Genomic DNA, 14,657 nt, shown 5'->3' on the forward strand with positions numbered 1-14,657 from the left:
TCTGACGGCGCACTCTACCAGAAGTGCGGCCACTTCTGCTGCCTGGGTGACTCAAGCACCCTTGGAGGAGATTTGTCATGCGGCCATGTGGACATCCCGTCTCCTTTCATCAGACACTACTGTCTGGATGCTACTGCAGCCTTCGGCAGACGGGGGCTTCAACGAGTGGTTCAACAGTTGGTGTGATGAGCTGGACGAGGACCCGCCCATGGACACGCAAGCTTTGGTATGTCCCATCCTGGGCTCTCTATGCAGCATGGAGGAGAATGGGCGTTGGTAGAAGTTACGGTGGACGCCTTTTCTATCTATGCTGCGAGAGAGCCCAGCCCCTCCCTTGATTCGTCCGGAGAGGGTAAGATGTATTTCTGTATTCATTTTGTGCTTTCAGAGACACCTTTCAGTCTGTCAAGTATCTTTGCCAAAGCTGGGGTCTCTCCCAGGGGCTGGCTTTTATATCTTAGTACAGACTCAGCTAAATGACGTCATAGGAAGGAGTCAACCCATCCTGGGCTCTCTCTCAGCATAAATAGAAAGGGTGTTCATGGTAACTTCTACCAATACCCATTCTGGGCTTACTCGCTGCCCCATAGGGCAGGTGTAAAGTCACCAAAAGGGCAGAAGTGGATGGGAAGATAAGCAATGGGGAGGAATTGCAGTGTCCCCATGATTGTGTGAGCGGACTTCTAAGTACCCAAATTTTTATCACAAAACTCAAGGACTGCAATGGCTGTAACTTTGGGCATGGGTCATAGATCCCTTTATTCAGAGCCACCATACAGTCACTAAATGAATGGTTGTAAGTAAAGGACTATCTGTAGCTTCTGCTGCGTATACCAATATCTTCATTATAAATGTATGACGTCTGGTGAATCTGTTTAGTGGCTCAAATTCAAGCAGCGTTTCAGGTCCTGATTTTCTGTGGGACAATAAACGACACCTAGAACAGGTAAGTAAAACTGTTCAGCCTCAAATGCTCAACAGATGATGAATAGCCTCCAACATTTTATTTTATTTATTTTATTTTGTCAAGCAATTATACGATAACAGGTATAAGTATAAACATACATGAAATGGATAAATATAAGAAAAATAAAAAGAAACAATAGGACAGGGACGGTAGGCACGTTGGTGCGCTTATGCACGCCCCCTACAGACCTCTTAGGAAAGGGGTGAGGTCAATAGCAGACAGTCTAATACTGACTTCTTGGATATTAATGTTGGAAGAAATATCCATCTGGTTCAGTTCCAAGCTGGGAGAAAGACACTGGAAACATGGAGGCTGATTGGAAAGAAAGATTAACAATGAACAGAACCAACAGCAGTCCTGAGTCAGCTGACCAATTGGCTTGATGAGTACAGGGGTTTTTATATGTTTCAGAGATGTTGCTAGGAGGATTGTGCAACGTCTGAAATGCCTTTAGGAGATTGTGCAATGTAGTGAGTTCTGTGTCTTCTGCTAAATGGTAGTGGGTTAATCCTATTATGTCCTGAAGGATCATGTCCTGTTCTTAATCCCATCACCCAGGAGCTGAAGTTCTCTTGTTTTGTAGATAGGCTGGCCCAGTCTTTCTTAATGGGCACAAAATATCTAAGGGGGGCTATTAAGAAAGAGTGGGGGCTGCTTTCTGCCTCTAAAAAATGTTTCTTCATTTCTCAATTAGGGAAATACAATGTTCTGCCTTTTTAATATTTCCCAAAATATTTCATTCTTCTTGAAGGAGGGGCTTCCCACATTAGCAATAGTAGAAATCTAACCTTAATCTCCTTGAGCACCAGTTGTGCCTGCATTATGTTCCCAGGTGGCTCAAAATTGTGTAGGTGTATTTAGTATTAATTTGATCTTCCTTTCTGTTGGAACCTGTCCTCCTTGCCTTGAGCACTGCTAAAATATTTGCACTGTTGATCCCAGCAACCATATTCTTGATCACTCCAAAATAAAAAAGATTTGGCAGACTGTTCTGTAGCTCAAATGGAAGCTGCTAGAGTCTGGATAATTCTTTTTTATTTTTATTACTAAAGATAGATATTTTTATTGTTACTCTCTGCTATGTCCATGGACTCAGCAAACCATTTCTTGCTCACAAAGGGCAAGATTGACCCTGAATTAGTGTTGACCTGCCAGTTCCTGAACCATAGACCTCAACAGGAAGTCACCTCTACTGCCATAGATACAACTGAAAAATGAAGACTGTCCAATTAAATCTAGTGCATTGGCAAATGTGCTGAAGAACTTATGATAAAAATGAATGTTACTTCAAGTATACTGATCTAAATTCATTCTTGGCCAAAAGGCTTACTGATTTATTTATCTTTGCCAAAACAATGGCCAGCTTGATGTCACTTGTGTCGGGGGCACCTGTAGTGGCCTGAACACTCTGCCAGCAAAAACGGGCTCCCAAGCTCCATTTTCAGTTGTGACGGCTTCCTGCAACCCTCTGCCAGTGAAAATGGAGCTCGGGAGGGCCACCCACTCCTTTTTTCTGGCAGAGGCACCACGGCCGGTCCTTTGTTGTTCCCAGGGTAACTCCGCAGGCCAAATCTAAGCATCCTGCAGGCTGGATCTGTCCCCCAGGCCTTGAGTTTGACACCCCTGATATAATTTATCACTTGTAATGCTAATTTCTTCATGTGGTTCTGTAAGAATTACGCAAGTGTATATCAGGCTATATTAGCTTCATTGCTGTGGATTGAATACTTCAAGACTAGGGAATTCCAAGTAAGCAATTTAGCTCCTAAATGTGAATAGCAAGAACATTTAGCCAACATAGCTACCAATTCATGGAATTTAATGCATGTAGAAAACTAAGCTCCACAATTTTTGTTTCAGTGAAAAGGTGCAGCATCTCCAATTTTGATTCAACAGACACTTTTGTGACACTGGCCACCAGAATTCAAATGTTTGGGCTTCACTCTACTCCTGCACCCATGGCCCATAGTTCAGCATTGCACAGAGCTTCCAAAGGAAATTGACAGCCTACTGGATGGTTCACTGTTGATATTCTCAAGGGTGGGATTCCATGAAGGATTTCTGTTGGAAGAAAAGGTACTGGCCCAGAACAGAAATGGTGGTCAGGAAATGGAGTTACCTGGGGAGAGGGAAGATAGAGAAATAACCCTGCCTTCTATGCAGTCTTTGGAGCCATTCTATCCTACAAGAAGATTGAACCTGCTCCGTCACAGTGGTGGGATTCAATTTTTTTTTCGGTTCTATGGGTGTGGCAGAGGAAGGATACTGTAAAATCTCCAGTCAGAGGTGGTATTTGCCAGTTCTTCAAACTACTCAAAATTTCCGCTACCGGTTCTCCAGAACTGGTCAGAACCTGCTGAATACCACCTTTGCTCCATGACCATACTAAGCAGAAAGCAGATCTAGAAGTGAGGCTATTCTCAAAAAATAGTATTTTACTAATGGACTAATGGAAAAAGAACTAGAGGAAAAATATGGAATTTTATTACTATACATGTTGACAGCAGCAAGACTATTGTCTGCGCAAAAATGGAAAGACACTTCAATACCTACCATGGAAGAATGGATGCAGAAGTTGATGGAGTTGGCTGAAATGGCAAAACTGATACTCTGATTAAAGAAAAAAACAAAAAGTACTTTTATTTCCACATGGAAACCGCTTCAGAATTCTATGCTTGATGTGGAAAAGAATGTAATTTAACTTTGGGTTTTACAGATTAGATTGATAGATTTTTATAGGAATGACTTGATATTATTATGGAAAAACAAAGTTGTGATTTGATGTTAATGTCCTATTTTACTGCAACAGAGAGAGAGTTGGAAGTCAATGCTTCTTTTTCTTTTCCCTACCTTTCCTCATTTCTCTCTCCCCCTTCCCCTCCCCTTTTACTGCTCTTTTATTTACTTTTGTATTTTGCATTTTATAATATTTTATAACCTAATAAAAATGTTTGGGAAAAATAGTCTTCTGATTGGAAGAAGCAGAGTTACCTCTTTCTTCTAGGTCCCATTTTTGATTACCAAGAAAGAATATTGTAAGTGCAATTCTATGCCTGCCTGCTCTGCTAATTTAATCTTAATTTACTGACAAGCATTCAATTAACAACCATGGTATCATAAGGAATGGCTTCAGCTTATGCAATTTATATGTAAACAACATGGTATTAACTATTGTAATTAAGATTTGAAACACCAGTTTTAAACAAAGTAGAAGTCTGATAAGAAAATCAAAAGGGAATGTGACCTGTGTCAGATCTGGCATCTTCCACTTCTATGCTTTGCTGGCATCCTGGAGGAGGGGGGCAATGGAATGTAGGGAGTACAAATGGGAATGAAAGGACAAATGATGGGGGGGGGGGGAGATAACATCTTTGATGGAAACCAGAAGTTCCAGGACTGGATTGCACCAGTCTTCAAGGACACTTGGGCTGAGAACAGATTGTGAAATTGCATCTAGTGGTGCCAAATATCCAAGACATTCCCAAAAACATCTGAACGGCACACCATTGGGCAGTAGTGGACTGGTCAAGGGTGGGGGGGGGGGGGCAGAGAAAAGGGTGAAGTGTAATCTTTTGCATAGGAATATTCAGATCTATCCTTTATTTTGCTGCAACCGCTTAACCTTAGTAAAAGATCCTATCGCTTGAATCAAATGGAGTCGAGTGTGTTTCTTTACTAAAGAACCTGAACTGCGGCTGTTTCTTTCATGTTGCAAATTATTTCTCTCTGTTGTCTTCTTGCCAGTTCTTGAGGTTATTTATTTATCTACCTCCACCTCCCCTCCCACCAAATAAGAGGCAAAGGGGAGAAAGGGGCTGGGCTGAGGATCATTTAGATAAGTGGTGGAGGGAAGCACTCTGAGCCTTCTGTGGGCATGGTAGCTGCTAGACTATCTTGCTCGCCTTCCCGCAAAACGAAGAAAACGAGCTCTAGATGCCGGACTCCTCAGCCAGGGTTACAAGGAAAACTTACCCACTTCCTCCTTAAAAGCAGAACCTTATGATAGAGGCGTGGCATCTAAGGGGGAGGGTATTGTGCGTCGGCCCACCACCCAAGCGATGCTTGCCAGGAACGGCCGTTTCCTCCACTCTTCTGAAGGAATTTCGCGCGGTGATCTCCCCCTTCGGCACACGGCTTTTACACGCTACGGTCTTTACCCAGGTTTGGAGGAGGAAGCGGCGCCGGAAGGCTTTCCTCTTCCGTGATGCTTCTCGCAGTCCTTGGGAGCAGCCAGGAAGCCCCTGAAAGCTTTGGGAGAAAGGTGGTGAATGCTCCATTTCCCCTCTGGCTTTTTTTTTTATGGGGGAGGGGGTTAGCTCTTGTGTTATTCAATAGGGTTGTGCGGAGGAATCCCAGTTATTGATTAGGCGAAATACCCTCCTGATCAGTAAATTGTTTTTTCCCTCCCGTATAAGCCTGTCTTAAAAGTTATCTGCAAAGCCTGAATTAAAACTGTTCATAGCTTGTCCCTAAAAGTTTAGGGTTCACTGCATTATCTTACATACACCATGCCTATAACGCAGAAGCCTTGACTCTTAACTTTCCTAAGTTCAAAAGCATGCCAAATGCAAACTTTTACCTCAATAAAAAGTTGAAAGCTCTGTTTTTGTGCTTTTCTTTTAAGTCAAAAATACTAATGTATGAGTTTTTTCTAAACTAAAACCTCAGTATTCAGATTAAATTGCTGTGTTGGCCCGTGATAAATAAGTGGCATTAGGGTTGCAGTTTGGATGCTTTGGCCTCTAAAATGTTTGCCATCACTGACCTAGATCATGTGTGGGGAATTGTGGCCCTTTTATGAGTTGTGGACTTCAACTCCCATGCTGACTCAGGAATTCTGGGAGTTGAAGTCCACAAGTCATAAAGAGGCCATAGTTCCCCACTTCTGATCTAGACCAGCAGTCTCTCTACCACATTTTTAATGAAACACAATTCAGATTTCAGTCATTGTAATGTAAAAACCCAAGTTTCTTCTTGGCAATAGAAGACATTTTAGTGTGTGCGTTCTCTCTCTCTCACACACATGCACATGCACACACACACACACACACACACACACACAGGAGGCTGATTGGAAAGAAAGATTCTGCTATTGGTGAACAAAACCAACATACACAGCATGCAGTTCTGGGACAGCTGAACAACCAACTGGGTGAGTGGAAGTGTTCTTATATGGTTCTGTAACTTCGAAGTTTGGAATTTGTGCAATAATGGTTTTTGTGTTTTAAAAGGGTGTTGGGTAATTCTTTTTGTGGCTGATGGCTATGTCCTATGTTAGATTTTTGGGTGAGGGGCTGTTTGCTCTAATCCTATCGCTCTGCCTTTGTTAGCTGTTGAAATTGCTCTAAGGGGTTTCGAAATATCCTGTCTTGAATGCACTTCTGCAGGCAGCATTTGATTTGCTTATGAATGGAGCCATCTATATAGTTGGCTTCTTCTTTCAATAAGCTCGTTATCTCCTTAAGTGCCAGCATCTGCAGTTAGCTTCTTGTTACAATGTTTTCTTTAGGTGTCTGGCTGGAATGTGGAATGGGCTTCAGGCAGCTTTTTATTAGCTTTTTGGTCTTTTGGCTTTTCTGAAGCTTTTCCTTATGGCTAATTTTCTAAGGCTTATAGTTAATATTTTATTTGGGATAATGGGGGGATTTGATTTCCAGAGAGGGAGGGAGAGAGAGAGAGAGAGAGAGAGAGACTACTGACATGAATCCTACTTATTTACGTCCTTCATAGAATTGTGAGAAGTCTGCCTATGTCCAGTCTAGTTTATTTGGGATTACTGAATGCCAAAACAAAATAAGCGTGCTAGCAGTAACAATAGCAAAAATTCTTACTGCAGTATCAACAAGCTCAACAATACTGGCTATAGTTTTGTAATTCTTCAGACTGGAAATATTAGATCTCTTTTACAATTTCAAACAATAATCTTCATTCTGTACTGCAGCAGGAAAAAAAACCTTGTGTCCTGAACATGCTATTGGCAACACTGTGTTGAACTCTCTGTGGAAATCTGCTTAGTTTTTATGTCTATGAATCTAAATAAGTTTTCTTCTATGAACACAATGTTTCATAGAACTATCCTACATATTACGGTCTTTTTTTATTCCTGAGTTTAATGAAACAGGGAAACATTTTCATTCTTGTTATAGTGAAAGCCTGCTTCAGAGTAAGTAGGAGTAGTTAAGAAACTTCTAGTTTTTTACAAATTCATCTGAAATTCTTCATTCCTTATGATTGTGAGTACTGCTATCTTCTCTATCATTACTATATGTGTTTCCTTAATACTAGCTTTGCCTGAGAGTTACCAGGATAATTAAAGATTGAATATATTGTTTCTTGGGTGAATTTTTAAATATTTGTGCCCTCCTATGCAACAAGCTATTTGCATAATAGCAGGCAAGAAGCAAGTGAAAAATGTCAAGTAGGAGTCTGTGTATACATGTTTTGTTAGTTTTGATGATATTCAGTCTATGATGTCACTTGATATATCTATCAAGATAAAATGAAAGTAAGAGATGTGCTTATAATACGAGAAGAATTGTGCTGCTTAGTTGAATTCTTCTGAAAACTACTTTTCTTTAGATGCTTTCTTAGAGATATGTGTAAGGATCTGCCTCTCCTCTCTGTTCAAGAAAGTAAAACTCTTGAAACAATTAACATTTCAAAAGGAACCTTTTATTGAAAGAAAGGGATTGCAAGACAAAGGAAGCAGGATCTAAAGTCTCTCAGGCAATTCAGTTAGGATAAAGCAGTTAGAAACCTCTTCCCTTAGTCTGATGTTGAATAAGCCAATCCACAAGTGCAGAGTTGTTTTGAGTAGTGCAGGCTGAGAAGGTGATAAGTTGTTCCCAGGCATTTCTTGCCTGGAGGCTTCGGGACTGAGATAAAATAGATGGCCCTCACATTCCCAAGAAGGTAAATCAAAGTACAGGATACATAGGCATCAGGAAAAAGGCTATAAACTAAAGAATGCACCCAGACCCCCTTCCCACCAGGATGGCAGCATCCCCAATATGGATCTATGCGATCTGACAATATATATTACTCATTTTTTAGATTTACATTTTCCTTTTCCTTCAGGAGCTCAAGGCAGCTAAGAATCTTCCTTCATTTTATCCCCATAACAGTCCTGTGAGTGGGCTGAGAGATAATGACTACCCAAAAGTAACCAAGTCAGATTCCATCATCAGTCAAGATCAAAGTCAAATTATGCAACATCAAAAAAAGTACCACCAAGCTGGATATCACCCAAATCCATTCCATGTATGCAACTGAGCTTAAAAATGGGTTTGAACTACTGGACACTGCTGAGAAAATAGTTAACAAATCATGACCAGAAATTCAGTTGACCATCATTGAAACAGCAGTTGAACAAATTTCATACAAAAAGAGTGTCAAATTTGAACCACTTCTGAACCAATTGAACACTTATCAACATAGGAGCCTCTGTGGTGCAGTGGTTAGAGTGCAATACTGCAAGTTACTTCTGCAGCCAGTTGCCTAGAGTTTGGCAGTTCAAATCCCACCAGGCTCAAGGTTGACTCAGCCTTCCATCCTTCAGAGGTGGGTAAAATGAGGACCCAAATTGTTGGGGGCAATATGTTGACTCTGTAAACCGCTTAGAGAGGGCTGTAAAGCACTATAAAGCAGTATATAAGTCTAAGCGCTATTGCTATTATCACTATTCAACTTGCCAACAAACTAGGGGGAGGAAAGGGTGAGAAGGAATACAGATGATCCAAGAATAGACCATGTGAGTCAAGAACCCACCAAAATCACTTAGTGCAGGTGTCAGCAAAGAAATGAACTGTTCTCAAAACAAAAGATGGTTCCTAATTAGACGGGAAGAATTGGGTTCCTAATTGGGTGGGAAGAAGGGGAAACTAATGTTTAACTACGGTAAGTTAGCATTGTGCGTGAAAACCTCAGAGCTGGTTTTATTTCTTCAGTGCTGAAATGGTATATCAATACAGTTTTACTTTGGGGATTTTAAACTTCCTGAGAATGCCTACTTTTCTTGGATTTGCTAGTTGGACAGTTGATAAAGAGAAAAAGCACAAGTAGTTCTCAGATGAAGCAATTGATCAGAACAGTGAATGTTGTACAGAAATAAAGCCTCACTGGGATCACTCAGCAAAGATGAGCTTGAATCAAATATGGAAAAGCAAGGACATCAACTTGGTAACTAAATTCAGATTAGTTAGCACTATTGTGTTTCCTAGATACTTAAAATTGCAAACGTTGGGCCTTGGAAAATTTAGGAAGAAAATCAACTTGTGCCGACTTGCTCATTTAAAAAGAGCATTCAGCTGCATTCATAGTGAAAGGAATACTTTTACTAAAGCCAAGTGCTGCACTTTCCTCTTTCACTTTCTTAATTGGTGGCATGTGGTGACATGAATCTGCTTTCACTGCGATTTTATCCCCATGCCACCTTTGCTGAGTTTTCTCCTCCAGTACTGAGGGATTCCAATTCTCTAACCAGGTGTAAGGGTCTGTCTCTCCTGTCTGTTCAAGAAAGTAAAGACTCTTGAAACTTCAGCATTTCAAAAGAAACCTTTTATTGAAAGAGCTCCCTCCAGGCCCCCTCCCCACAAGAATGGCAGTATCACAGGGATCTGACACCAGGCTAGACCCAACACCATGGGTTGTCCATACCTGGTGCCATAATGAAACTGATACTTTTCAGTGGGGCCCCATTTTCATCCTCAGTGGCTCAGTAATGAACATGAGCCTCCCCACCCCCGCCCTGTATGCTATCCATCTAGCTAGGAGAATGTTATTGGAGTTTTCAGTTCCCCTGAGATGCCAGGGCTGACTAGATACCTGGTGTACCCTGAGTCCAGTATGGTGGCCACTATAACTTTGCACCCCGAGGAAGCCACCATTAGTTCTACTTGGATAGTTACTGGTATTATAGTGTGACTTATCAGCAGGTCATTGTCTCTTCTGCTGTCACTCTCTGTTCTGGTCTTGGGGTCCTTGGTCAGAATTCCTTCACCCTTGGTGAAAGGGGGAAACTACAACCTCCATTCCTCTGAGTGTTATCTCTTTGGCATTTCTGTTCCCTTTTGGTTCCCATGAGGCAGTCAGCAGCCTGATGACCCTCACCCAGTGCCACAGCAGTGAGGGCTAGAGTTTCGTTTTCCTGGCTTTGAAGACTCCAGTTTTTCTGGCCCAAATGACTGTCACTGTTTTTGGTTGATACAGGTACCTGGTACCTGGCCAGGTCAATTTCCACCTCATCTTCCAGAACATACCAACCCTGGAGGGTTTGGGTTACCCCCTTTGATAGGCAGGTCTAGAATACTTTGCTGGCCTCTTGGAAGCACTTGATCAGCATATCCTGGGATCAATCTGCCAGTTTGCTGGACAAGCTTCGAAACTCTTGAATGTAGGCTGTGATGGGCTGTTTCCTTTACTTGAAGGTTCTGATTCTGGTCTGGGCTTTCTGGTTGGTGAGTGGGTCCTCAAACTGCTTCCTCAAGGCAGCTGTAAATCTGTCAAAATGCCACAATTCCACGGTATCATTGTCATTTGCCAGGTCTGACCCATATTCTTTCATATAATTCCACGCTTGGGTGAGGAAGAAGGCCAGCTATTTTTGGATCCTTCTCAATTTTACTCCTAGCACCAGTGGATGGTGATCCCCCTTCCCCAGGAGAGCGGCTTGGGTTCAGTGCCTGAGCCAGTTTGGCAGCAGTTGGCTGGGCTGCTGCAGCAGTGGTGGGTCTGGCCACTTTAGGAAGACTTCAACTGTCAGCTTGTCAAAGGTCTCCCTCAGAAAATTGATTGCCTGCTTGAGACATGGGTGTCTGGTTTTTCCGGAATGTCCTCACATGGCTTGGTGGAGTGTCGGGCTTGGGATCAGCTCCCTCAGCTAAGAGTTACTCTGGGAGGAGGTTTATCCCAGTCTTCCAATCTCATGACTCTGGCTGACCACCAAGCTTATGGTCAGCTGCTTGCTTCTAGTGGGGATCTCTGCTTAGTTTCCTAGCCTGGGTTACTCCTCATTATCCTTTGGTCTCAAAGCAGCCTCCTCCCAGGCGTCAGCCTACAGAACTTTTTCCCATTCAATTAATAAGAATGAACTTCTGAAAACCAAACGTATCAAAAGGAATCCTTTATTGAGATGAGACAATTCATGTAGGAGTTCAAAGCAGCGTCTGAGGTCCCTCAGGCACACAGGGGTAGATAAGGGAGCTTAGAACACCTCCCCTTATCTCAATGTGTATTTAGTGAAACAAAAGCCAGTATGTTAATTCTCCCCCACCCCTTCTGTAGAAACAATCTTTTTCACAGTTTCCCAGGGCATACCCAATTTCTCCCACCCTCTTTTTAGAATGAACTTTTCCAGAGATTCCCAGGACACATCTCACTGTGGAATTTTTATGGTCTTCTCATCTCTTGGCTGTGCCTCTCAGAGGCGATAGGTTCTGGCCATCTGGCTTTTCTCCCTCCATTGTATCATGTGTGGGTTATACAAATTTGATATAAGATTAAATATATTCAGGTTACATCAAGAAAGGATTTCTTTATCAGTCTCCCCCCCGCTTTTCTTCTTCCACTGAAGAAGGATCTGACACCAGGTCTCCATCATCTCATCTCCTCCATGGTGTGATATCTCTTGCATGATCCCTTTGGTAGAGGCAATTTTCTGGTTAGACCAATACTGCAGATCTTGCTAAATATTGGGCTTGTCCCAACTTGGCCATTTAGAAAGAAAGAGCCTTCAGCGGTAGCCTTCAAGTTGAAAGGTATATTTTTTACTAAAGCCAAGATAAGAAAAGCCAAATCTGAAGTTTGAGCTCAAAAACTATCTACTTATTTTCCCTGTTCTTAGGTCCTCCCCTGCCCCCTTTAGAATCTCTCTGGTGTCCAACTGAATTCAAACAAATCGTTTGGTAACAGTTCTTCTGCTTGACGGGCTCAGTTATGGTAAACATTCCATTTCCATGGTTGTGACCTTGCGGTCAGTCAACCGATGTCTCTGGTAGGCACTCAAAGTGGTTTTGGTTTCTTGTCTTCCCTTCCTATCTGCAAGGGTTCATGGCAGCCTAGCATCAGCGAAGCAGCAAAGGGGCAATGTGAGTTGACAGCACTGACAATTTGTTCAAACTGCAGTGTTTGAGAAAGCTCGTGTGAATAAGCAAGGACTGGAACATATAGAACGAGACATATAGCTGGAAGGCAAAATCACAAAATTCTGCCTTACTTATTACAGTAATGTTATACAATCAAATTCACTGGAAAAGGCAGTTGTAAAAGGAAATGAGGCCACCAAAACCACAATGGCTACACCATCGAAGTCAATACCAGCCAGAATATTACATAAAACAACTGAAAAAAGGCACATAAGATTGGACAATGTGAAGATTGCTGGTCTATACAATTGCTGAAAATCAGACATTATGAGTCGATCGCATCATCAATTCAATGGTATAGGTGGGATCTGACCCCACCTGGTGGTCCCTAAATTTGGCCAATACGTCAGACCAACTCTGTATATAATCTGATACCTAGAATCTACAAGCACTCAGCATGTAGACATGTATGCCAGTTTTTAACAGCACACACAAGTCCCTTCTATCAAGCGCAGGTTCTTCAAGCATATTTACAAGAAAGGCTTGACGTATTAACAGATCATTTACATAATTTATAAAATTGTATGCCTGGATTTTTAAAAAAGTTCATACATTCCTAACTCATCCAAACACATCTGTTTTGGAACAACATAGCCTCATTTTTAGAATTATTTGGTGACAGAAAAGTATAGATGTTATCTCTCAGTTTCTAATCTTTGACATTTTCATTTCTAATCTTTGGTATTTTCACATTTGCTTCATAATGGAAAAATAGCTTGATGGGGATTGCTTGCTAGGATAGGAAGCAATTTGAATCTGAATGATCTCACACAGAAAAATTTATATAGAAGTACCAATTATGTGGAGTATAGCTTTTTTAAAGTATAAGGAAAGAAGAAAGAAGAAAGGAAAGAAAGGAAAGAAGTAAAATATAGCATTAAGTAGAGAGTTACTCTATAGGCATGTGTTATCTTGATGTTAGGCATTGTTTTCTTATATATGTAGAAGTATTTATCTCTATAGGCATTTCTTATCTTGCTGTTGTAGAAAATATTTCTTTAACCTTTCACATGTTGTAAAACTAATAACACATGCCTGCAATCAGTAATAACACATGCCTGCAATCAGTTACATCCCTCTCCTATTGAGATACATGATTATCCCATCTAAATCAATCTGAATGGAACCTACTCCCTGGGAACGTAACTCCCTACTTCTGGAGCAATATACACCTTTTGAAGTATGCTGTTAATAGCCCTCTTAAATGGTCAATTGTGATCGATTAACAGCACAATAGGAGAAGGGATAATGAAAGATAAACAAGTGCCAGAAGGACATTTGTTTTTTTGCAGGAAATTCTACTTCTAAAAGAATCTTAAGGTATAAGAAGAGTTACTTTCGTCTATATGCTTTTTAACTTTCCTCACATATCTGTGTTTATGCGAGGAGAGGTCTTACCCCTTTATTGATCAATAAAAGTTAGATTTTGTTCTTCAAAGCCTCTGCTTTGAAGTTCATTTTGGCACATCGTGGTCATAAGTTATATTTACAAAAGTTTAGAATCTGGGTTATCTGTTTCAAGACCTGTCTTGTCTCTGAAATAATCAAGCCAACCCTATTTCTTCCTTCAGTCAACAATTCATAAAGTCTTTCATTGCTTTCAACCTACCCATTCCCACAATTTTTATTGTTTTATTATTATCATATCATGTTATGATATTTCAGAATTATTTATAAATACCTCTCCTGTTCTGGAAAAAAATCCTTTTGAAAGGGAAATAACTAGACAGAGTGAAACATTTTGGAAAAAAAGTCCACATTCCAACCCCGAGCTTGAATCATCCATCTTCCTCTTAGATTTCTTTGAAACTGCAAACTGTATGTTTCAGCCAAGTGTTAAATGTTAAAGGAGAGAAGCAAAACTTAGCTTGAATCAAATCTTCTGGAAACACAGAAATCATTAAAAGCAGCTTTAAGTTTGTGTTTCCTGAGGATTTTTCTTACTTCCCTCAGTGGAAAGCAACTTGGTGTGCCTTTTAGTTTATCATTTATAACAAGATGTCAAATCTTTTCTTTTGGTATTTTCTGCTGTCCGCCCAGAAAAGGAATGTTTGGGATAGAAAGTAGAACTTTTTTGTGCATTTTTGGAACTGTAGCACTCAGTAGGAAATATTTTTCTGTTTGTTGACTAGCTCAGTTAGTTTCCTCTCTAAAGAGAACATTATGTTTCTGTTCTGGCTACTGGCATTGGTTATCACCAGACCTGCGCGTGGGATATTACATCATTGCTGCTTCCTGAACTGGCAGACTAAAATACACTTTATGTTTGGATCTTATCCCACACTCCTAGGGTGTTTCCCTGGTTGCCCAATAAGTGCTTTATGTTTTACTTCATGTCTTTTATTTCTGAGGGTAAACAATTAATTCTACTCTAGTTTTTCCTACTGGTTTTTATATGATATTTTTCAATTAACCAGCCTAGACTACAAACAGTGTTCTTGAAAAAACTTGTCACACTTTTACTGTATGCTTTACATAAACAGAAGAAAATTAGGACAGAAACATTTTGTAAAGTAAAATTTTGCATTAAAAACCAAAGTTACAAGTAC

At 40.8% G+C, this 14,657-nt stretch overlaps 1 protein-coding gene and 1 long non-coding RNA gene across 3 annotated transcripts in view; one reads left to right on the plus strand and one right to left on the minus strand.

Moving 5' to 3' along the window:
- CRIP2 (cysteine rich protein 2) overlaps window positions 1-14,657 on the plus strand; it is a 161,750-nt gene that overhangs the window by 19,869 nt on the left and 127,224 nt on the right. The gene's annotated exons all lie outside the window — the stretch shown is intronic.
- Window positions 390-5,067, minus strand: LOC148126260 (uncharacterized). The gene is made up of 3 exons (XR_015743372.1): window positions 4,940-5,067; window positions 3,521-3,577; window positions 390-937 (listed from the first exon to the last, which is right to left on the minus strand). It is a non-coding gene; the product is annotated as an uncharacterized LOC148126260 (long non-coding RNA).

Source organism: Pseudonaja textilis, chromosome 3 (assembly GCF_049901715.1).
Source record: "Pseudonaja textilis isolate UNSWEBS1 chromosome 3, rPseTex1.2, whole genome shotgun sequence".
NCBI classification, from domain to species: Eukaryota; Metazoa; Chordata; class Lepidosauria; order Squamata; family Elapidae; genus Pseudonaja; species Pseudonaja textilis.